Source organism: Anomaloglossus baeobatrachus, chromosome 3 (genome assembly GCF_048569485.1).
Source record: "Anomaloglossus baeobatrachus isolate aAnoBae1 chromosome 3, aAnoBae1.hap1, whole genome shotgun sequence".
NCBI classification, from domain to species: Eukaryota; Metazoa; Chordata; class Amphibia; order Anura; family Aromobatidae; genus Anomaloglossus; species Anomaloglossus baeobatrachus.
In genome coordinates, this window is record NC_134355.1 from 1,199,618 (window position 1) to 1,225,258 (window position 25,641).

General features: G+C 51.8%; 1 protein-coding gene across 1 annotated transcript in view; it reads left to right on the forward strand.

Moving 5' to 3' along the window:
• Positions 1-7,655: 7,655 nt before the first annotated feature.
• LOC142295829 (phosphofurin acidic cluster sorting protein 1-like) overlaps positions 7,656-25,641 on the forward strand; it is a 330,571-nt gene continuing 312,585 nt past the window's right edge. Inside the window, exon 1 of the mRNA XM_075338917.1 lies at positions 7,656-7,697. The gene's annotated coding sequence lies outside the window, so the exon portion shown is untranslated. The remainder of the gene's footprint in view (positions 7,698-25,641) is intronic.

Here is a 25,641-nt window from a genome sequence, read left to right on the forward strand (position 1 = left end):
CTCCTGTGTTAGGAGGTATAGGGTACAGTGCTCCTGTGTTAGGAGGTATTAGGTACAGTGCTCCTGTGTTAGGAGGTATAGGGGTACAGTGCTCCTGTGTTAGGAGGTATAGGGGTACAGTGCTCCTGTGTTAGGAGGTATAGGGGTACAGTGTTCCTGTGTTAGGAGGTATAGGGTACAGTGCTCCTGTGTTAGGAGGTATTGGGTACAGTGCTCCTGTGTTAGGAGGTATAGGGTACAGTGCTCCTGTGTTAGGAGGTATAGGGGTACAGTGCTCCTGTGTTAGGAGGTATAGGGGTACAGTGCTCCTGTGTTAGGAGGTATAGGGTACAATGCTCCTGTGTTAGGGTGTATAGGGTACAATGCTCCTGTGTTAGGAGGTATAGGGTACAGTGCTCCTGTGTTAGGGTGTATAGGGTACAGTGCTCCTGTGTTAGGGTGTATAGGGTAGAGTGCTCTTGTGTTAGGAGGTATAGGGTACAGTGCTCCTGTGTTAGGAGGTATAGGGTATAGTGCTCCTGTGTTAGGGTGTATAGGGTACAGTGCTCCTGTGTTAGGAGGTATTGGGTACAGTGCTCCTGTGTTAGGAGGTATAGGGTACAATGCTCCTGTGTTAGGAGGTATAGGGTACAGTGCTCCTGTGTTAGGAGGTATAGGGTACAGTGCTCCTGTGTTACGAGGTATAGGGTAGAGTGCTCCTGTGTTAGGAGGTTTGGGTACAGTGCTCCTGTGTTAGGAGGTATAGGGTACAATGCTTCTGTGTTAGGAGGTATATGGTACAGTGCTCCTGTGTTAGGAGGTATTGGGTACAGTGCTCCTGTGTTAGGAGGTATTGGGTACAGTGCTCCTGTGTTAGGCAGTATTGGGTACAGTGCTCCTGTGTTAGGAGGTATTGGGTACAGTGCTCCTGTGTTAGGAGGTATAGGGTACAGTGCTCCTGTGTTAGGAGGTATAGGGTACAGTGCTCCTGTGTTAGGAGGTATTGGGTACAGTGCTCCTGTGTTAGGAGGTATAGGGTACAGTGCTCCTGTGTTAGGAGGTATTGGGTATCGTGCTCCTGTGTTAGGAGGTATAGGGTACAGTGCTCCTGTGTTAGGAGGTATAGGGTACAGTGCTCCTGTGTTAGGAGGTATAGGATACAGTGCTCCTGTGTTAGGAGGTATAGGGTACAGTGCTCCTGTGTTAGGAGGTATAGGGTACAGTGCTCCTGTGTTAGGAGGTATTGGGTACAGTGCTCCTGTGTTAGGAGGTATAGGGTACAGTGCTCCTGTGTTAGGAGGTATAGTGTACAGTGCTCCTGTGTTAGGAGGTATAGGGTACAGTGCTTCTGTGTTAGGAGGTATAGGGTACAGTGCTCCTGTGTTAGGAGGTATAGGGTACAGTGCTCCTGTGTTAGGAGGTATAGGGTACAGTGCTCCTGTGTTAGGAGGTATAGGGTACAGTGCTCCTGTGTTAGGAGGTATTGGGTATCGTGCTCCTGTGTTAGGAGGTATAGGGTACAGTGCTCCTGTGTTAGGAGATATAGGGTACAGTGCTCCTGTGTTAGGAGGTATAGGGTACAGTGCTCCTGTGTTAGGAGGTATAGGGTACAGTGCTCCTGTGTTAGGAGGTATAGGGTACAGTGCTCCTGTGTTAGGAGGTATAGGGTACAGTGCTCCTGTGTTAGGGTGTATAGGGTACAGTGCTCCTGTGTTAGGAGGTATAGGGTACAGTGCTCCTGTGTTAGGAGGTATAGGGTACAGTGCTCCTGTGTTAGGAGGTATAGGGTACAGTGCTCCTGTGTTAGGAGGTATAGGATACAGTGCTCCTGTGTTAGGAGGTATAGGGTACAGTGCTCCTGTGTTAGGAGGTATAGGGTACAGTGCTCCTGTGTTAGGAGGTATTGGGTACAGTGCTCCTGTGTTAGGAGGTATAGGGTACAGTGCTCCTGTGTTAGGAGGTATAGTGTACAGTGCTCCTGTGTTAGGAGGTATAGGGTACAGTGCTTCTGTGTTAGGAGGTATAGGGTACAGTGCTCCTGTGTTAGGAGGTATAGGGTACAGTGCTCCTGTGTTAGGAGGTATAGGGTACAGTGCTCCTGTGTTAGGAGGTATAGGGTACAGTGCTCCTGTGTTAGGAGGTATTGGGTATCGTGCTCCTGTGTTAGGAGGTATAGGGTACAGTGCTCCTGTGTTAGGAGATATAGGGTACAGTGCTCCTGTGTTAGGAGGTGTAGGGTACAGTGCTCCTGTGTTAGGAGGTATAGGGTACAGTGCTCCTGTGTTAGGAGGTATAGGGTACAGTGCTCCTGTGTTAGGAGGTATAGGGTACAGTGCTCCTGTGTTAGGAGGTATAGGGTACAGTGCTCCTGTGTTAGGAGGTATTGGGTATCGTGCTCCTGTGTTAGGAGGTATTGGGTATAGTGCTCCTGTGTTAGGAGGTATAGGGTACAGTGCTCCTGTGTTAGGAGGTATAGGGTACAGTGCTCCTGTGTTAGGGTGTATATGGTACAGTGCTCCTGTGTTAGGAGGTATAGGGTACAGTGCTCCTGTGTTAGGAGGTATAGGGTACAGTGCTCCTGTGTTAGGAGGTATTGGGTACAGTGCTCCTGTGTTAGGAGGTATAGGGTACAGTGCTCCTGTGTTAGGAGGTATAGGGTACAGTGCTCCTGTGTTAGGAGTTATAGGGTACAGTGCTCCTGTGTTAGGAGGTATAGGGTACAGTGCTCCTGTGTTAGGAGGTATTGGGTACAGTCCTCCTGTGTTAGGAGGTATAAGGTACAGTGCTCCTGTGTTAGGAGGTATAGGGTACAGTGCTCCTGTGTTAGGAGGTATTGGGTACAGTGCTCCTGTGTTAGGAGGTATAGGGGTACAGTGCTCCTGTGTTAGGAGGTATAGGGGTACAGTGTTCCTGTGTTAGGAGGTATAGGGTACAGTGCTCCTGTGTTAGGAGGTATTGGGTACAGTGCTCCTGTGTTAGGAGGTATAGGGTACAGTGCTCCTGTGTTAGGAGGTATAGGGGTACAGTGCTCCTGTGTTAGGAGGTATAGGGTACAATGCTCCTGTGTTAGGGTGTATAGGGTACAGTGCTCCTGTGTTAGGAGGTATAGGGTACAGTGCTCCTGTGTTAGGGTGTATAGGGTACAGTGCTCCTGTGTTAGGGTGTATAGGGTAGAGTGCTCCTGTGTTAGGAGGTAAAGGGTAGAGTGCTCCTGTGTTAGGAGGTATAGGGTACAATGCTCCTGTGTTAGGAGGTATAGGGTACAGTGCTCCTGTGTTAGGAGGTATAGGGTACAGTGCTCCTGTGCTACGAGGTATAGGGTAGAGTGCTCCTGTGTTAGGAGGTTTGGGTACAGTGCTCCTGTGTTAGGAGGTATAGGGTACAATGCTTCTGTGTTAGGAGGTATAGGGTACAGTGCTCCGGTGTTAGGAGGTATTGGGTACAGTGCTCCTGTGTTAGGAGGTATTGGGTACAGTGCTCCTGTGTTAGGAGGTATTGGGTACAGTGCTCCTGTGTTAGGAGGTATAGGGTACAGTGCTCCTGTGTTAGGAGGTATAGGGTACAGTGCTCCTGTGTTAGGAGGCATTGGGTACAGTGCTCCTGTGTTAGGAGGTATAGGGTACAGTGCTCCTGTGTTAGGTGGTATTGGGTACAGTGCTCCTGTGTTAGGAGGTATAGGGTACAGTGCTCCTGTGTTAGGGTGTATAGGGTACAGTGCTCCTGTGTTAGGAGGTATAGGGTACAGTGCTCCTGTGTTAGGAGGTATTGGGTACAGTGCTCCTGTGTTAGGAGGTATTGGGTACAGTGCTCCTGTTTTAGGAGGTATTGGGTACAGTGCTCCTGTGTTAGGAGGTTTTGGGTACAGTGCTCCTGTGTTAGGAGGTATAGGGTCCAGTGCTCCTGTGTTAGGAGGTATTGGGTACAGTGCTCCTGTGTTAGGAGGTATAGGGTACAGTGCTCCTGTGTTAGGAGGTTTTGGGTACAGTGCTCCTGTGTTAGGAGGTATAGGGTACAGTGCTCCTGTGTTAGGAGTTATAGGGTACAGTGCTCCTGTGTTAGGAGGTATAGGGTACAGTGCTCCTGTGTTAGGAGGTATAGGGTACAGTGCTCCTGTGTTAGGAGGTATAGGGTACAGTGCTCCTGTGTTAGGAGGTATAGGGTACAGTGCTCCTGTGTTAGGAGATATAGGGTACAGTGCTCCTGTGTTAGGAGGTATAGGGTACAGTGCTCCTGTGTTAGGAGGTATAAGGTAGAGTGCTCCTGTGTTAGGGTGTATAGGGTACTGTGCTCCGGTGTTAGTAGGTATAGGGTACAGTGCTCCTGTGTTAGGAGGTATAGGGTACAGTGCTCCTGTGTTAGGAGGTATAGGGTACAGTGCTCCTGTGTTAGGAGGTATAGGGTACAGTGCTCCTGTGTTAGGAGGTATAGGGTACAGTGCTCCTGTGTTAGGAGGTATAGGGTACAGTGCTCCTGTGTTAGGAGGTATAGGGTACAGTGCTCCTGTGTTAGGAGGTATAGGGTACAGTGCTCCTGTGTTAGGAGGTATAGGGTGCAGTGCTCCTGTGTTAGGAGGTATAGGGTACAGTGCTCCTGTGTTAGGAGGTATTGGGTACAGTGCTCCTGTGTTAGGAGGTATAGGGTACAGTGCTCCTGTGTTAGGAGGTATTGGGTATCGTGCTCCTGTGTTAGGAGGTATAGGGTACAGTGCTCCTGTGTTAGGAGGTATAGGGTACAGTGCTCCTGTGTTAGGAGGTATAGGGTACAGTGCTCCTGTGTTAGGAGGTATAGGATACAGTGCTCCTGTGTTAGGAGGTATAGGGTACAGTGCTCCTGTGTTAGGAGGTATAGGGTACAGTGCTCCTGTGTTACGAGGTATAGGGTAGAGTGCTCCTGTGTTAGGAGGTATAGGGTACAGTGCTCCTGTGTTAGGGTGTATATGGTACAGTGCTCCTGTGTTAGGAGGTATAGGGTACAGTGCTCCTGTGTTAGGAGGTATAGGGTACAGTGCTCCTGTGTTAGGAGGTATTGGGTACAGTGCTCCTGTGTTAGGAGGTATAGGGTACAGTGCTCCTGTGTTAGGAGGTATAGGGTACAGTGCTCCTGTGTTAGGAGTTATAGGGTACAGTGCTCCTGTGTTAGGAGGTATAGGGTACAGTGCTCCTGTGTTAGGAGGTATAAGGTACAGTGCTCCTGTGTTAGGAGGTATAGGGTACAGTGCTCCTGTGTTAGGAGGTATAGGGTACAGTGCTCCTGTGTTAGGAGGTATTGGGTACAGTGCTCCTGTTTTAGGAGGTATTGGGTACAGTGCTCCTGTGTTAGGAGGTTTTGGGTACAGTGCTCCTGTGTTAGGAGGCATTGGGTACAGTGCTCCTGTGTTAGGAGGTATTGGGTACAGTGCTCCTGTGTTAGGAGGTATTGGGTACAGTGCTCCTGTTTTAGGAGGTATTGGGTACAGTGCTCCTGTGTTAGGAGGTTTTGGGTACAGTGCTCCTGTGTTAGGAGGTATAGGGTCCAGTGCTCCTGTGTTAGGAGGTATTGGGTACAGTGCTCCTGTGTTAGGAGGTATAGGGTACAGTGCTCCTGTGTTAGGAGGTTTTGGGTACAGTGCTCCTTTGTTAGGAGGTATAGGGTACAGTGCTCCTGTGTTAGGAGGTATAGGGTACAGTGCTCCTGTGTTAGGAGGTATAGGGTACAGTGCTCCTGTGTTAGGGTGTATAGGGTACAGTGCTCCTGTGTTAGGAGGTATAGGGTACAGTGCTCCTGTGTTAGGAGGTATAAGGTACAGTGCTCCTGTGTTAGGAGGTATAGGGTACAGTGCTCCTGTGTTAGGAGGTATAGGGTACAGTGCTCCTGTGTTAGGAGGTATAGGGTACAGTGCTCCTGTGTTAGGAGGTATAGGGTACAGTGCTCCTGTGTTAGGAGGTATAGGGTACAGTGCTCCTGTGTTAGGAGGTATAGGGTACAGTGCTCCTGTATAAGGAGGTATAGGGTACAGTGCTCCTGTGTTAGGAGGTATAGGGTACAGTGCTCCTGTGTTAGGGTGTATAGGGTACAGTGCTCCTGTGTTAGGGTGTATAGGGTACAGTGCTCCTGTGTTAGGTTGTATAGGGTACAGTGCTCCTGTGTTAGGAGGTATAGGGTACAGTGCTCCTGTGTTAGGAGGTATTGGGTACAGTGCTCCTGTGTTAGGAGGTATAGGGTACAGTGCTCCTGTGTTAGGAGGTATAGGGTACAGTGCTCCTGTGTTAGGAGGTATAGGGTACAGTGCTCCTGTGTTAGGGTGTATAGGGTACAGTGCTCCTGTGTTAGGAGGTATAGGGTATAGTGCTCCTGTGTTAGGAGGTATAGGATACAGTGCTCCTGTGTTAGGAGGTATAGGGTTCAGTGCTCCTGTGTTAGGAGGTATAGGGTACAGTGCTCCTGTGTTAGGGTGTATATGGTACAGTGCTCCTGTGTTAGGAGGTATTGGGTACAGTGCTCCTGTGTTAGGAGGTATAGGGTACAGTGCTCCTGTGTTAGGAGGTATAGGGTATAGTGCTCCTGTGTTAGGAGGTATAGGATACAGTGCTCTTGTGTTAGGAGGTATAGGGTACAGTGCTCCTGTGTTAGGAGGTATAGGGTACAGTGCTCCTGTGTTAGGAGGTATAGGGTACAGTGCTCCTGTGTTAGGAGGTATAGGGTACAGTGCTCCTGTGTTAGGAGGTATAGGGTACAGTGCTCCTGTGTTAGGAGGTATAGGGTATAGTGCTCCTGTGTTAGGAGGTATAGGATACAGTGCTCCTGTGTTAGGAGGTATAGGGTATAGTGCTCCTGTGTTAGGAGGTATAGGATACAGTGCTCCTGTGTTAGGAGGTATAGGGTACAGTGCTCCTGTGTTAGGAGGTATAGGATACAGTGCTCCTGTGTTAGGAGGTATAGGGTACAGTGCTCCTGTGTTAGGAGGTATAGGGTATAGTGCTCCTGTGTTAGGAGGTATAGGGAACAGTGCTCCTGTGTTAGGAGGTATAGGGAACAGTGCTCCTGTGTTAGGAGGTATAGGGTACAGTGCTCCTGTGTTAGGAGGTATAGGGTATAGTGCTCCTGTGTTAGGAGGTATAGGGTACAGTGCTCCTGTGTTAGGAGGTATTAGGTATAGTGCTCCTGTGTTAGGGTGTATAGGGTACAGTGTTCCTGTGTTAGGAGGTATAGGGTACAGTGCTCCTGTGTTAGGAGGTATAGGGTACAGTGCTCCTGTGTTAGGAGGTATAGGGTACAGTGCTCCAGTGTTAGGAGGTATAGGGAACAGTGCTCCTGTGTTAGGAGGTATAGGGAACAGTGCTCCTGTGTTAGGAGGTATAGGGTACAGTGCTCCTGTGTTAGGAGGTATAGGGTACAGTGCTCCTGTGTTAGGAGGTATAGGGTACAGTGCTCCTGTGTTAGGAGGTATAGGGTACAGTGCTCCTGTGTTAGGAGGTATAGGGTACAGTGCTCCTGTGTTAGGAGGTATAGGGTACAGTGCTCCTGTGTTAGGAGGTATAGGGTACGCTTCGGCCCTGTTGGTTGCATCTGGTGGAGTTCCGCTCTATTACAATGTATATGGTACTGTCATGGCAGCAGGAGTTGAGTGAATGTTGTCACCATGGTAACGGGCAGTGTTAATAGAGGCTCCGCCTTATAAGCTCCCCCTGATCACATGACTATGACATCACATAATCACAGGCGAAATCCAGCAACAACTGGTGAGAGACTCCTCAGATCCCTGTACCCAGTGTACCCGGAAAATATCTGTACCCCCCTCCATAATACACCGAAAGTATGTGTACCCCCCTATATAGTACACCGAGAGCATGTGTACCCCCCTCCATAATACACCGAGAGCATGTGTACCCCCTATATAATACACCGAGAGCATGTGTACCCCCCTATATAATACACCGAGAGCATGTGTACCCCCCTATATAATACACCAAGAGCATGTGTACCCCCCTATATAATACACCGAGAGCATGTGTACCCCCTATATAATACACCGAGAGCATGTGTACCCCCCTATATAATACACCAAGAGCATGTGTACCCCCCTATATAATACACCGAGAGCATGTGTACCCCCTATATAATACACCGAGAGCATGTGTACCCCCCTATATAATACACCGAGAGCATGTGTACCCCCTATATAATACACCGAGAGCATGTGTACCCCCCTCCATAATACACCGAAAGTATGTGTACCCCCTTATATAATACACCAAGAGCATGTGTACCCCCCTATATAATACACCGAGAGCATGTGTACCCCCTATATAATACACCGAGAGCATGTGTACCCCCCTATATAATACACCGAGAGCATGTGTACCCCCTATATAATACACCGAGAGCATGTGTACCCCCTATATAATACACCGAGAGCATGTGTACCCCCCTATATAATACACCGAGAGCATGTGTACCCCCCTATATAATACACCGAGAGCATGTGTACCTTCCTATATAATACACTGAGAGCATGTGTACCCCCCTATATAATACACCGAGAGCATGTGTACCCCCTATATAATACACCGAGAGCATGTGTACCTTCCTATATAATACACCGATAGCATGTGTACCTTCCTATATAATACACCGAGAGCATGAGTACCCCCCTATATAATACACCGAGAGCATGTGTACCCCCTATATAATACACCGAGAGCATGTGTACCTTCCTATATAATACACCGAGAGCATGTGTACCCCCCTATATAATACACCGAGAGCATGTGTACCCCCCTATATAATACACCGAGAGCATGTGTACCCCCTATATAATACACCGAGAGCATGTGTACCCCCCTATATAATACACCGAGAGCATGTGTACCCCCCTATATAATACACCGAGAGCATGTGTACCTTCCTATATAATACACTGAGAGCATGTGTACCCCCCTATATAATACACCGAGAGCATGTGTACCCCCTATATAATACACCGAGAGCATGTGTACCCCCCTATATAATACACCGAGAGCATGTGTACCCCCCTATATAATACACCGAGAGCATGTGTACCCCCTATATAATACACCGAGAGCATGTGTACCCCCCTATATAATACACCGAGAGCATGTGTACCCCCTATATAATACACTGAGAGCATGTGTACCCCCCTATATAATACACTGAGAGCATGTGTACCCCCCTATATAATACACCGAGAGCATGTGTACCCCCTATATAATACACCGAGAGCATGTGTACCTTCCTATATAATACACCGAGAGCATGTGTACCTTCCTATATAATACACCGAGAGCATGAGTACCCCCCTATATAATACACCGAGAGCATGTGTACCCCCCTTTATAATACACCGAGAGCATGTGTACCCCCTATATAATACACCGAGAGCATGTGTACCCCCCTATATAATACACCGAGAGCATGTGTACCCCCTATATAATACACCGAGAGCATGTGTACCCCCCTCCATAATACACCGAGAGCATGTGTACCCCCCTATATAATACACCGAGAGCATGTGTATCCCCTAAATAATACACCGAGAGCATGTGTACCCCCCTATATAATACACCGAGAGCATGTGTACCCCCCTCATAGTACACCGAGAGCATGTGTACCCCCCTATATAATACACCGAGAGCATGTGTACCCCCCTGTATAATACACCGAGAGCATGTGTACCCCCCTCATAATACACCGAGAGCATGTGTACCCCCTATATAATACACCGAGAGCATGTGTACCCCCCTATATAATACACCGAGAGCATGTGTACCTTCCTATATAATACACCGAGAGCATGTGTATCCCCCTATATAATACACCGAGAGCATGTGTACCTTCCTATATAATACACTGAGATCATGTGTACCCCCCTCAATACACCGAGAGCATGTGTACCCCCCTATATAATACACCGAGAGCATGTGTACCTTCCTATATAATACACCGAGAGCATGTGTACCCCCCTATATAATACACCGAGAGCATGTGTACCTTCCTATATAATACACTGAGAGCATGTGTACCCCCCCTATATAATACACCGAGAGCATGTGTACCCCCCTATATAATACACCGAGAGCATGTGTACCCCCCTATATAATACACCGAGAGCATGTGTACCTTCCTATATAATACACCGAGAGCATGTGTACCCCCTATATAATACACCGAGAGCATGTGTATCCCCTAAATAATACACCGAGAGCATGTGTACCCCCTATATAATACACCCGAGAGCATGTGTACCCCCTCATAGTACACCGAGAACATGTGTACCCCCCTATATAATACATCAAGAGCATGTGTACCCCCCTGTATAATACACCGAGAGCATGTGTACCCCCCTCATAATACACCGAGAGCATGTGTACCCCCCTATATAATACACCGAGAGCATGTGTACCTTCCTATATAATACACCGAGAGCATGTGTATCCCCCTATATAATACACCGAGAGCATGTGTATCCCCCTATATAATACACCGAGAGCATGTGTATCCCCCTATATAATACACCGAGAGCATGTGTACCCCCTATATAATACACCGAGAGCATGTGTACCCCCCTCCATAATATTATTATTATTATTATTATTATTTATTATTATAGCGCCATTTATTCCATAATACACCGAGAGCTTGTGTACCCCCCTCATAATATACCAAGAGCCTGTGTACCCCCCTCATAATACACTGAGAGCATGTGTACCCCCCTCATAATACACTGAGAGCATGTGTACCCCCTCATAATACACCGAGAGCATGTGTACCTTCCTATATAATACACCGAGAGCATGTGTACCCCCTCATAATACACCGAGAGCATGTGTACCTTCCTATATAATACACCGAGAGCATGTGTACCCCCTCATAATACACCGAGAGCAAGTGTATCCCCCTCATAATACATCGAGAGCATGTGTACCCCCCTCATAATACACCGAGAGCATGTGTACCCCCCTCATAATACACCAAGGATATGTGTACCCCCCTCCCCATAATACAGAGTGCATCTGTACCCCCTGTATAATAGATATATCACACACAACTCTTCCAGTGTGAGGTAGAAGTTTACAATAATGTCAGATCCGCACCGGAGAGAGGAGAACAACCGCTACCAACTCCTAGGTGACAAAACACAAACATTGATACAGGGCGACAAACACCACAGCGAGGTCACCCAGACACCCCCGGCGCGAGGTCACCCAGACACCCCCGGCGCGAGGTCACCCAGACACCCCCAGCGCGAGGTCACCCAGACACCCCCGGCGCGAGGTCACCCAGACACCCCCGGCGCGAGGTCACCCAGACACCCCCGGCGCGAGGTCACCCAGACACCCCCGGCGCGAGGTCACCCAGACACCCCCGGCGCGAGGTCACCCAGACACCCCCGGCGCGAGGTCACCCAGACACCCCCGGCGCGAGGTCACCCAGACTGGACTAAAGCTGGGGAGCAGGACACAGTATAAAGTGGCCCCCTCATACCTGTAACTGCGCAGTATAAAGCGCACTGGGGGTACAGTGACCCCCCCTCATACCTGTAACTGCGCAGTATAAAGTGCACTGGGGGTACAGTGACCCCCCCTCATACCTGTAACTGCGCAGTATAAAGTGCACTGGGGGTACAGTGACCCCCCCTCATACCTGTAACTGCGCAGTATAAAGTGCACTGGGGGTACAGTGACCCCCCCTCATACCTGTAACTGCGCAGTATAAAGTGCACTGGGGGTACAGTGACCCCCCCCCTCATACCTGTAACTGCGCAGTATAAAGTGCACTGGGGGTACAGTGACCCCCCCCCCTCATACCTGTAACTGCGCAGTATAAAGTGCACTGGGGGGGTACAGTGACCCCCCCTCATACCTGTAACTGCGCAGTATAAAGTGCACTGGGGGGTACAGTGACCCCCTCATACCTGTAACTGTGCAGTATAAAGTGCACTGGGGGTACAGTGACCCCCTCATACCTGTAACTGCGCAGTATAAAGTGCACTGGGGGTACAGTGACCCCCCCCTCATACCTGTAACTGTGCAGTATAAAGTGTACTGGGGGGTACAGTGACCCCCCCTCATACCTGTAACCGCAGTATAAAGTGCACTGGGGGTACAGTGACCCCCCTCATACCTGTAACTGCGCAGTATAAAGTGCACTGGGGGTACAGTGACCCCCCCTCATACCTGTAACTGTGCAGTATAAAGTGCACTGGGGGTACAGTGACCCCCCCCTCATACCTGTAACTGCGCAGTATAAAGTGCACTGGGGGGGTACAGTGACCCCCCCTCATACCTGTAACTGCGCAGTATAAAGTGCACTGGGGGGTACAGTGACCCCCTCATACCTGTAACTGTGCAGTATAAAGTGCACTGGGGGTACAGTGACCCCCTCATACCTGTAACTGCGCAGTATAAAGTGCACTGGGGGTACAGTGACCCCCCCCTCATACCTGTAACTGCGCAGTATAAAGTGCACTGGGGGGTACAGTGACCCCCCCCTCATACCTGTAACTGCGCAGTATAAAGTGCCCTGGGGGTACAGTGACCCCCCCTCATACCTGTAACTGCGCAGTATAAAGTGCACTGGGGGTACAGTGACTCCCCCTCATACCTGTAACTGCGCAGTATAAAGTGCCCTGGGGGTACAGTGACCCCCCCTCATACCTGTAACTGCGCAGTATAAAGTGCACTGGGGGTACAGTGACCCCCTCATACCTGTAACTGTGCAGTATAAAGTGCCCTGGGGGGTACAGTGACCCCCCCTCATACCTGTAACTGTGCAGTATAAAGTGCACTGGGGGTACAGTGACCCCCCCTCATACCTGTAACTGCGCAGTATAAAGTGCACTGGGGGTACAGTGACCCCCCCTCATACCTGTAACTGTGCAGTATAAAGTGCACTGGGGGTACAGTGACCCCCTCATACCTGTAACTGTGCAGTATAAAGTGCACTGGGGGTACAGTGACCCCCCCCTCATACCTGTAACTGCGCAGTATAAAGTGTACTGGGGGGTACAGTGACCCCCCCCCCTCATACCTGTAACTGCGCAGTATAAAGTGCACTGGGGGTACAGTGACCCCCCTCATACCTGTAAATGCGCAGTATAAAGTGCACTGGGGGTACAGTGACCCCCTCATACCTGTAACTGCGCAGTATAAAGTGCACTGGGGGTACAGTGATCCCCCCTCATACCTGTAACTGCGCAGTATAAAGTGCACTGGGAGTACAGTGACCCCTCATACCTGTAACTGCGCAGTATAAAGTGCACTGGGGGGTACAGTGACCCCCCCCTCATACCTGTAACTGCGCAGTATAAAGTGCACTGGGGGTACAGTGACCCCCTCATACCTGTAACTGTGCAGTATAAAGTGCACTGGGGGTACAGTGACCCCCCCCTCATACCTGTAACTGCGCTGTATAAAGTGCACTGGGGGTACAGTGCCCCCCCCTCATACCTGTAACTGCGCAGTATAAAGTGCACTGGGGGGGTACAGTGACCCCCCCTCATACCTGTAACTGCGCAGTATAAAGTGCACTGGGGGTACAGTGACCCCTCATACCTGTAACTGCGCAGTATAAAGTGCACTGGGGGTACAGTGACCCCCTCATACCTGTAACTGCGCAGTATAAAGTGCACTGGGGGTACAGTGACCCCCTCATACCTGTAACTGTGCAGTATAAAGTGCACTGGGGGGTACAGTGACCCCCTCATACCTGTAAGTGCGCAGTATAAAGTGCCCTGGGGGTACAGTGACCCCCCCCTCATACCTGTAACTGAGCAGTATAAAGTGCCCTGGGGGTACAGTGACCCCCCCCTCATACCTGTAACTGCGCAGTATAAAGTGCCCTGGGGGGTACAGTGACCCCCTGATACCTGTAACTGCGCAGTATAAAGTGCACTGGGGGTACAGTGACCCCCTCATACCTGTAACTGCGCAGTATAAAGTGCACTGGGGGTACAGTGACCCCCTCATACCTGTAACTGCGCAGTATAAAGTGCCCTGGGGGGTACAGTGACCCCCTGATACCTGTAACTGCGCAGTATAAAGTGCACTGGGGGTACAGTGACCCCTCATACCTGTAACTGCGCAGTATAAAGTGCACTGGGGGTACAGTGACCCCCTCATACCTGTAACTGCGCAGTATAAAGTGCCCTGGGGGTACAGTGACTCCCCCTCATACCTGTAACTGCGCAGTATAAAGTGCCCTGGGGGTACAGTGACCCCCCCTCATACCTGTAACTGCGCAGTATAAAGTGCACTGGGGGTACAGTGACCCCCTGATACCTGTAACTGTGCAGTATAAAGTGCCCTGGGGGGTACAGTGACCCCCCCTCATACCTGTAACTGTGCAGTATAAAGTGCCCTGGGGGGTACAGTGACCCCCTCATACCTGTAACTGTGCAGTATAAAGTGCCCTGGGGGGTACAGTGACCCCCCCTCATACCTGTAACTGTGCAGTATAAAGTGCACTGGGGGTACAGTGACCCCCCCTCATACCTGTAACTGTGCAGTATAAAGTGCACTGGGGGTACAGTGACCCCCCCTCATACCTGTAACTGTGCAGTATAAAGTGCACTGGGGGTACAGTGACCCCCTCATACCTGTAACTGTGCAGTATAAAGTGCACTGGGGGTACAGTGACCCCCCCTCATACCTGTAACTGCGCAGTATAAAGTGTACTGGGGGGTACAGTGACCCCCCCCCCCTCATACCTGTAACTGCGCAGTATAAAGTGCACTGGGGGTACAGTGACCCCCCTCATACCTGTAAATGCGCAGTATAAAGTGCACTGGGGGTACAGTGACCCCCTCATACCTGTAACTGCGCAGTATAAAGTGCACTGGGGGTACAGTGATCCCCCCTCATACCTGTAACTGCGCAGTATAAAGTGCACTGGGAGTACAGTGACCCCTCATACCTGTAACTGCGCAGTATAAAGTGCACTGGGGGGTACAGTGACCCCCCCCTCATACCTGTAACTGCGCAGTATAAAGTGCACTGGGGGTACAGTGACCCCCTCATACCTGTAACTGTGCAGTATAAAGTGCACTGGGGGTACAGTGACCCCCCCCTCATACCTGTAACTGCGCTGTATAAAGTGCACTGGGGGTACAGTGCCCCCCCCTCATACCTGTAACTGCGCAGTATAAAGTGCACTGGGGGGGTACAGTGACCCCCCCTCATACCTGTAACTGCGCAGTATAAAGTGCACTGGGGGTACAGTGACCCCTCATACCTGTAACTGCGCAGTATAAAGTGCACTGGGGGTACAGTGACCCCCTCATACCTGTAACTGCGCAGTATAAAGTGCACTGGGGGTACAGTGACCCCCTCATACCTGTAACTGTGCAGTATAAAGTGCACTGGGGGGTACAGTGACCCCCTCATACCTGTAAGTGCGCAGTATAAAGTGCCCTGGGGGTACAGTGACCCCCCCCTCATACCTGTAACTGAGCAGTATAAAGTGCCCTGGGGGTACAGTGACCCCCCCTCATACCTGTAACTGCGCAGTATAAAGTGCCCTGGGGGGTACAGTGACCCCCTGATACCTGTAACTGCGCAGTATAAAGTGCACTGGGGGTACAGTGACCCCCTCATACCTGTAACTGCGCAGTATAAAGTGCCCTGGGGGGTACAGTGACCCCCTGATACCTGTAACTGCGCAGTATAAAGTGCACTGGGGGTACAGTGACCCCTCATACCTGTAACTGCGCAGTATAAAGTGCACTGGGGGGTACAGTGACCCCCTGATACCTGTAACTGCGCAGTATAAAGTGCACTGGGGGGTACAGTGACCCCTCATACCTGTAACTGCGCAGTATAAAGTGCACTGGGGGGTACAGTGACCCCCTGATACCTGTAACTGTGCAGTATAAAGTGCACTGGGGGGTACAGTGACACCTCATACTTGTAACTGCGCAGTATAAAGTGCACTGGGGGTACAGTGATCCCCCCTCATACCTGTAACTGCGCAGTATTAAGTGCACTGGGGGTACAGTGACCCCCTCATACCTATAACTGCGCAGTATAAAGTGCACTGGGGGGTACAGTGACCCCTGATACCTGTAACTGTGCAGTATAAAGTGCACTGGGGGGTACAGTGACCCCTGATACCTGTAACTGCGCAGTATAAAGTGCACTGGGGGGTACAGTGACCCCTCATACCTGTAACTGCGCAGTATAAAGTGCACTGGGGGTACAGTGACCCCCCCTCATACCTGTAACTGCGCAGTATAAAGTGCACTGGGGGGGGTACAGTGACCCCCTCATACCTGTAACTGCGCAGTATAAAGTGCACTGGGGGTACAGTGACCCCCTCATACCTGTAACTGCGTAGTATAAAGTGCACTGGGGGGTACAGTGACCCCCTCATACCTGTAACTGCGCAGTATAAAGTGCCCTGGGGGGTACAGTGACCCCCCCTCATACCTGTAACTGCGCAGTATAAAGTGCCCTGGGGGGTACAGTGATCCCCCCTCATACCTGTAACTGCGCAGTATAAAGTGCCCTGGGGAGTACAGTGATCCCCCCTCATACCTGTAACTGCGCAGTATAAAGTGCACTGGGGGTACAGTGATCCCCCCTCATACCTGTAACTGCGCAGTATAAAGTGCACTGGGGGTACAGTGACCCCCCCTCATACCTGTAACTGCGTAGTATAAAGTGCACTGGGGGTACAGTGACCCCCTCATACCTGTAACTGCGCAGTATAAAGTGCACTGGGGGTACAGTGACCCCCTCATACCTGTAACTGCGTAGTATAAAGTGCACTGGGGGGTACAGTGACCCCCTCATACCTGTAACTGCGCAGTATAAAGTGCCCTGGGGGGTACAGTGACCCCCCCTCATACCTGTAACTGCGCAGTATAAAGTGCCCTGGGGGGTACAGTGATCCCCCCTCATACCTGTAACTGCGCAGTATAAAGTGCCCTGGGGGTACAGTGACCCCCCCTCATACCTGTAACTGCGCAGTATAAAGTGCCCTGGGGGGTACAGTGACCCCCTCATACCTGTAACTGTGCAGTATAAAGTGCACTGGGGGTACAGTGACCCCCCCTCATACCTGTAACTGCGCAGTATAAAGTGCCCTGGGGGGTACAGTGACCCCCCCTCATACCTGTAACTGCGCAGTATAAAGTGCACTGGGGGTACAGTGACCCCCTCATACCTGTAACTGCGTAGTATAAAGTGCACTGGGGGTACAGTGACCCCCTCATACCTGTAACTGTGCAGTATAAAGTGCACTGGGGATACAGTGACCCCCCCCCCCTCATACCTGTAACTGCGCAGTATAAAGTGCCCTGGGGGTACAGTGACCCCCCTCATACCTGTAACTGCGCAGTATAAAGTGCACTGGGGGGTACAGTGACCCCTCCTCATACCTGTAACTGCTCAGTATAAAGTGCCCTGGTGGGGTACAGTGACCCCTCATACCTGTAACTGCGCAGTATAAAGTGCACTGGGGGTACAGTGACCCCTCCCTCATACCTGTAACTGCGCAGTATAAAGTGCCCTGGGGGGTACAGTGACACCCCCTCATACCTGTAACTGCGCAGTATAAAGTGCCCTGGGGGTACAGTGATCCCCCCTCATACCTGTAACTGCGCAGTATAAAGTGCACTGGGGGTACAGTGACCCCCCCTCATACCTGTAACTGTGCAGTATAAAGTGCACTGGGGGTACAGTGACCCCCTCATACCTGTAACTGTGCAGTATAAAGTGCACTGGGGGTACAGTGACCCCCCCTCATACCTGTAACTGCGCAGTATAAAGTGTACTGGGGGGTACAGTGACCCCCCCCCCCTCATACCTGTAACTGCGCAGTATAAAGTGCACTGGGGGTACAGTGACCCCCCTCATACCTGTAACTGCGCAGTATAAAGTGCACTGGGGGTACAGTGACCCCCTCATACCTGTAACTGCGCAGTATAAAGTGCACTGGGGGTACAGTGATCCCCCCTCATACCTGTAACTGCGCAGTATAAAGTGCACTGGGAGTACAGTGACCCCTCATACCTGTAACTGCGCAGTATAAAGTGCACTGGGGGGTACAGTGACCCCCCCTCATACCTGTAACTGCGCAGTATAAAGTGCACTGGGGGTACAGTGACCCCCTCATACCTGTAACTGTGCAGTATAAAGTGCACTGGGGGTACAGTGACCCCCCCCTCATACCTGTAACTGCGCTGTATAAAGTGCACTGGGGGTACAGTGCCCCCCCCTCATACCTGTAACTGCGCAGTATAAAGTGCACTGGGGGGTACAGTGACCCCCCTCATACCTGTAACTGCGCAGTATAAAGTGCACTGGGGGTACAGTGACCCCTCATACCTGTAACTGCGCAGTATAAAGTGCACTGGGGGTACAGTGACCCCCTCATACCTGTAACTGCGCAGTATAAAGTGCACTGGGGGTACAGTGACCCCCTCATACCTGTAACTGTGCAGTATAAAGTGCACTGGGGGGTACAGTGACCCCCTCATACCTGTAAGTGCGCAGTATAAAGTGCACTGGGGGTACAGTGACCCCCTCATACCTGTAACTGCGCAGTATAAAGTGCACTGGGGGTACAGTGACCCCCTCATACCTGTAACTGCGTAGTATAAAGTGCCATGGGGGGTACAGTGACCCCCCCTCATACCTGTAACTGCGCAGTATAAAGTGCACTGGGGGTACAGTGACCCCCCCCTCATACCTGTAACTGCGCAGTATAAAGTGCACTGGGGGTACAGTGACCCCCCCCTCATACCTGTAACTGCGCAGTATAAAGTGCACTGGGGGTACAGTGACCCCCTCATACCTGTAACTGCGCAGTATAAAGTGCACTGGGGGTACAGTGACCCCCTCATACCTGTAACTGTGCAGTATAAAGTGCACTGGGGGGTACAGTGACCCTTCATACCTGTAACTGCGCAGTATAAAGTGCACTGGGGGTACAGTGACCCCCCCGTCATACCTGTAACTGCGCAGTATAAAGTGCACTGGGGGGTACAGTGACCCCCCCTCATACCTGTAACTGCGCAGTATAAAGTGCACTGGAGGTACAGTGACCCCCCCTCATACCTGTACCTGCGCAGTATAAAGTGCACTGGGGGGTACAGTGACCCCCCCTCATACCTGTAACTGCGCAGTATTAAGTGCACTGGGGGTACAGTGACCCCTCATACCTGTAACTGCGCAGTATAAAGTGCCCTGGGGGGTACAGTGACCCCCCCTCATACCTGTAACCGCAGTATAAAGTGCCCTGGGGGTACAGTGACCCCCCCCTCATACCTGTAACTGCGCAGTATAAAGTGCCCTGGGGGTACAGTGACCCCCCCCCTCATACCTGTAACTGCGCAGTATAAAGTGCCCTGGGGGGTACAGTGACCCCCTGATACCTGTAACTGCGCAGTATAAAGTGCACTGGGGGTACAGTGACCCCCTCATACCTGTAACTGCGCAGTATAAAGTGCACTGGGGGTACAGTGACCCCCTCATACCTGTAACTGCGCAGTATAAAGTGCCCTGGGGGGTACAGTGACCCCCTGATACCTGTAACTGCGCAGTATAAAGTGCACTGGGGGTACAGTGACCCCTCATACCTGTAACTGCGCAGTATAAAGTGCACTGGGGGGTACAGTGACCCCCTGATACCTGTAACTGCGCAGTATAAAGTGCACTGGGGGGTACAGTGACCCCTCATACCTGTAACTGCGCAGTATAAAGTGCACTGGGGGGTACAGTGACCCCCTGATACCTGTAACTGTGCAGTATAAAGTGCACTGGGGGGTACAGTGACACCTCATACTTGTAACTGCGCAGTATAAAGTGCACTGGGGGTACAGTGATCCCCCCTCATACCTGTAACTGCGCAGTATAAAGTGCACTGGGGGTACAGTGACCCCCCCTCATACCTGTAACTGCGCAGTATTAAGTGCACTGGGGGTACAGTGACCCCCTCATACCTATAACTGCGCAGTATAAAGTGCACTGGGGGGTACAGTGACCCCTGATACCTGTAACTGCGCAGTATAAAGTGCACTGGGGGGTACAGTGACCCCTCATACCTGTAACTGCGCAGTATAAAGTGCCCTGGGGGGTACAGTGACCCCCCCTCATACCTGTAACTGAGCAGTATAAAGTGCACTGGGGGTACAGTGACCCCCCCCTCATACCTGTAACTGCGCAGTATAAAGTGCACTGGGGGTACAGTGACCCCCCCTCATACCTGTAACTGCGTAGTATAAAGTGCACTGGGGGTACAGTGACCCCCTCATACCTGTAACTGCGCAGTATAAAGTGCACTGGGGGTACAGTGACCCCCTCATACCTGTAACTGCGTAGTATAAAGTGCACTGGGGGGTACAGTGACCCCCTCATACCTGTAACTGCGCAGTATAAAGTGCCCTGGGGGGTACAGTGACCCCCCCTCATACCTGTAACTGCGCAGTATAAAGTGCCCTGGGGGGTACAGTGATCCCCCCTCATACCTGTAACTGCGCAGTATAAAGTGCCCTGGGGAGTACAGTGATCCCCCCTCATACCTGTAACTGCGCAGTATAAAGTGCACTGGGGGTACAGTGATCCCCCCTCATACCTGTAACTGCGCAGTATAAAGTGCACTGGGGGTACAGTGACCCCCCCTCATACCTGTAACTGCGTAGTATAAAGTGCACTGGGGGTACAGTGACCCCCTCATACCTGTAACTGCGCAGTATAAAGTGCACTGGGGGTACAGTGACCCCCTCATACCTGTAACTGCGTAGTATAAAGTGCACTGGGGGGTACAGTGACCCCCTCATACCTGTAACTGCGCAGTATAAAGTGCCCTGGGGGGTACAGTGACCCCCCCTCATACCTGTAACTGCGCAGTATAAAGTGCCCTGGGGGGTACAGTGATCCCCCCTCATACCTGTAACTGCGCAGTATAAAGTGCCCTGGGGGGTACAGTGACCCCCCCTCATACCTGTAACTGCGCAGTATAAAGTGCCCTGGGGGGTACAGTGACCCCCTCATACCTGTAACTGTGCAGTATAAAGTGCACTGGGGGTACAGTGACCCCCCCCTCATACCTGTAACTGCGCAGTATAAAGTGCACTGGGGGTACAGTGACCCCCCCTCATACCTGTAACTGCGCAGTATAAAGTGCACTGGGGGTACAGTGACCCCCTCATACCTGTAACTGCGTAGTATAAAGTGCACTGGGGGTACAGTGACCCCCTCATACCTGTAACTGTGCAGTATAAAGTGCACTGGGGATACAGTGACCCCCCCCTCATACCTGTAACTGCGCAGTATAAAGTGCCCTGGGGGTACAGTGACCCCCCCTCATACCTGTAACTGCGCAGTATAAAGTGCCCTGTGGGGTACAGTGACACCCCCTCATACCTGTAACTGCGCAGTATAAAGTGCCCTGGGGGGTACAGTGATCCCCCCTCATACCTGTAACTGCGCAGTATAAAGTGCACTGGGGGTACAGTGACCCCCCCTCATACCTGTAACTGCGCAGTATAAAGTGCCCTGGGGGGTACAGTGATCCCTCATACCTGTAACTGCGCAGTATAAAGTGCACTGGGGGTACAGTGACCCCTCCCTCATACCTGTAACTGCGCAGTATAAAGTGCCCTGTGGGGTACAGTGACACCCCCTCATACCTGTAACTGCGCAGTATAAAGTGCCCTGGGGGGTACAGTGATCCCCCCTCATACCTGTAACTGCGCAGTATAAAGTGCACTGGGGGTACAGTGACCCCCCCTCATACCTGTAACTGCGCAGTATAAAGTGCCCTGGGGGGTACAGTGATCCCCCCTCATACCTGTAACTGCGCAGTATAAAGTGCCCTGAGGGGTACAGTGACCCCCCCCCCTCATACCTGTAACTGCGCAGTATAAAGTGCACTGGGGGGGGTACAGTGACCCCCTCATACCTGTAACTGCGCAGTATAAAGTGCCCTGGGGGGTACAGTGACCCCCCCTCATACCTGTAAGTGCGCAGTATAAAGTGCCCTGGGGGGTACAGTGACCCCCCCCTCATACCTGTAACTGCGTAGTATAAAGTGCACTGGGGGTACAGTGACCCCCTCATACCTGTAACTGCGCAGTATAAAGTGCACTGGGGGTACAGTGATCCCCCCTCATACCTGTAACTGCGCAGTATAAAGTGCACTGGGGGTACAGTGACCCCCCCTCATACCTGTAACTGCGTAGTATAAAGTGCCCTGGGGGTACAGTGACACCTCATACCTGTAACTGCGCAGTATAAAGTGCTCTGGGGGGTACAGTGACCCCCCCTCATACCTGTAACTGCGCAGTATAAAGTGCCCTGGGGGGTACAGTGACCCCCCCCTCATACCTGTAACTGCGTAGTATAAAGTGCACTGGGGGGTACAGTGACCCCCCCTCATACCTGTAACTGCGTAGTATAAAGTGCCCTGGGGGTACAGTGACACCTCATACCTGTAACTGCGCAGTATAAAGTGCACTGGGGGGTACAGTGACCCCCCCTCATACCTGTAACTGCGTAGTATAAAGTGCCCTGGGGGTACAGTGACCCCCCCTCATACCTGTAACTGCGCAGTATAAAGTGCCCTGGGGGGTACAGTGACCCCCTCATACCTGTAACTGCGCAGTATAAAGTGCCCTGGGGGGTACAGTGATCCCCCCTCATACCTGTAACTGCGCAGTATAAAGTGCCCTGGGGGGTACAGTGATCCCCCCTCATACCTGTAACTGCGCAGTATAAAGTGCACTGGGGGTACAGTGACCCCCCCTCATACCTGTAACTGCGTAGTATAAAGTGCACTGGGGGTACAGTGACCCCCTCATACCTGTAACTGCGTAGTATAAAGTGCCCTGGGGGGTACAGTGATCCCCCCTAATACCTGTAACTGCGCAGTATAAAGTGCCCTGGGGGGTACAGTGACCCCCCCTCATACCTGTAACTGCGCAGTATAAAGTGCCCTGGGGGGTACAGTGATCCCCCCTCATACCTGTAACTGCGCAGTATAAAGTGCCCTGGGGGGTACAGTGACACCCCCTCATACCTGTAACTGCGCAGTATAAAGTGCCCTGGGGGGTACAGTGATCCCCCCTCATACCTGTAACTGCGCAGTATAAAGTGCCCTGGGGGGTACAGTGACCCCCCCTCATACCTGTAACTGCGCAGTATAAAGTGCCCTGGGGGGTACAGTGATCCCCCCTCATACCTGTAACTGTGTAGTATAAAGTGCACTGGGGGTACAGTGACCCCCCCCTCATACCTGTAACTGCGCAGTATAAAGTGCCCTGGGGGGTACAGTGACACCCCCTCATACCTGTAACTGCGCAGTATAAAGTGCCCTGGGGGGTACAGTGACCCCCCCTCATACCTGTAACTGCGCAGTATAAAGTGCCCTGGGGGGTACAGTGATCCACCTCATACCTGTAACTGCGCAGTATAAAGTGCACTGGGGGTACAGTGACCCCCCCTCATACCTGTAACTGCGCAGTATAAAGTGCACTGGGGGTACAGTGACCCCCCCTCATACCTGTAACTGCGCAGTATAAAGTGCACTTGGGGGTACAGTGACCCCCCCTCATACCTGTAACTGCGTAGTATAAAGTGCACTGGAGGTACAGTGACCCCCCCTCATACCTGTAACTGCACAGTATAAAGTGCCCTGGGGGGGTACAGTGACCCCCCCTCATACCTGTAACTGCGTAGTATAAAGTGCACTGGGGGTACAGTGACCCCTCCTCATACCTGTAACTGCGCAGTATAAAGTGCCCTGGGGGGTACAGTGACCCCCTTCATACCTGTAACTGCGTAGTATAAAGTGCACTGGGGGTACAGTGACACCTCATACCTGTAACTGCGTAGTATAAAGTGCACTGGGGGTACAGTGACCCCCTCATACCTGTAACTGCGCAGTATAAAGTGCACTGGGGGTACAGTGACCCCCTCATACCTGTAACTGCGCAGTATAAAGTGCCCTGGGGGGTACAGTGATCCCCCCTCATACCTGTAACTGCGCAGTATAAAGTGCACTGGGGGTACAGTGACCCCCCCTCATACCTGTAACTGCGCAGTATAAAGTGCACTGGGGGGTACAGTGACCCCCCCTCATACCTGTAACTGCGCAGTATAAAGTGCCCTGGGGGTACAGTGACCCCCCCTCATACCTGTAACTGCGCAGTATAAAGTGCCCTGGGGGTACAGTGACCCCCCCTCATACCTGTAACTGCGTAGTATAAAGTGCACTGGGGGTACAGTGACCCCCTCATACCTGTAACTGCGTAGTATAAAGTGCACTGGGGGTACAGTGACCCCCCCTCATACCTGTAACTGCGCAGTATAAAGTGCCCTGGGGGTACAGTGACCCCCCCTCATACCTGTAACTGCGCAGTATAAAGTGCCCTGGGGGTACAGTGATCCCCCCTCATACCTGTAACTGCGCAGTATAAAGTGCCCTGGGGGTACAGTGACCCCCCCTCATACCTGTAACTGCGCAGTATAAAGTGCCCTGGGGGTACAGTGATCCCCCCTCATACCTGTAACTGCGCAGTATAAAGTGCACTGGGGGTACAGTGACCCCCTCATACCTGTAACTGCGTAGTATAAAGTGCCCTGGGGGGTACAGTGACCCCCCCTCATACCTGTAACTGCGCAGTATAAAGTGCCCTGGGGGTACAGTGACCCCCCCTCATACCTGTAACTGCGCAGTATAAAGTGCCCTGGGGGTACAGTGATCCCCCCTCATACCTGTAACTGCGCAGTATAAAGTGCACTGGGGGTACAGTGACCCCCTCATACCTGTAACTGCGTAGTATAAAGTGCCCTGGGGGGTACAGTGATCCCCCCTCATACCTGTAACTGCGCAGTATAAAGTGCCCTGGGGGGTACAGTGACCCCCCCTCATACCTGTAACTGCGCAGTATAAAGTGCCCTGGGGGTACAGTGACCCCCCTCATACCTGTAACTGCGCAGTATAAAGTGCCCTGGGGGGTACAGTGACCCCCCTCTTACCTGTAACTGCGCAGTATAAAGTGCACTGGGGGGTACAGTGACCCCCCCTCATACCTGTAACTGCGCAGTATAAAGTGCACTGGGGGTACAGTGACCCCCCTCATACCTGTAACTGCGCAGTATAAAGTGCCCTGGGGGGTACAGTGACCCCCCCTCATACCTGCAACTGCGCAGTATAAAGTGCCCTGGGGGGTACAGTGACCCCCCCTCATACCTGTAACTGCGCAGTATAAAGTGCCCTGGGGGGTACAGTGACCCCCCATCATACCTGTAACTGCGCAGTACAAAGTGCCCTGGGGGGTACAGTGACCCCCCCCTCATACCTGTAACTGCGCAGTATAAAGTGCCCTGGGGGGTACAGTGACCCCCTCATACCTGTAACTGCGCAGTATAAAGTGCACTGGGGGGTACAGTGACCCCCCCTCATACCTGTAACTGCGCAGTATAAAGTGCACTGGGGGTACAGTGACCCCCTCATACCTGTAACTGCGCAGTATAAAGTGCCCTGGGGGGTACAGTGACACCCCCTCATACCTGTAACTGCGCAGTATAAAGTGCCCTGGGGGGTACAGTGACCCCCCCTCATACCTGTAACTGCGCAGTATAAAGTGCCCTGGGGGGTACAGTGATCCCCCTCATACCTGTAACTGCGCAGTATAAAGTGCACTGGGGGTACAGTGACCCC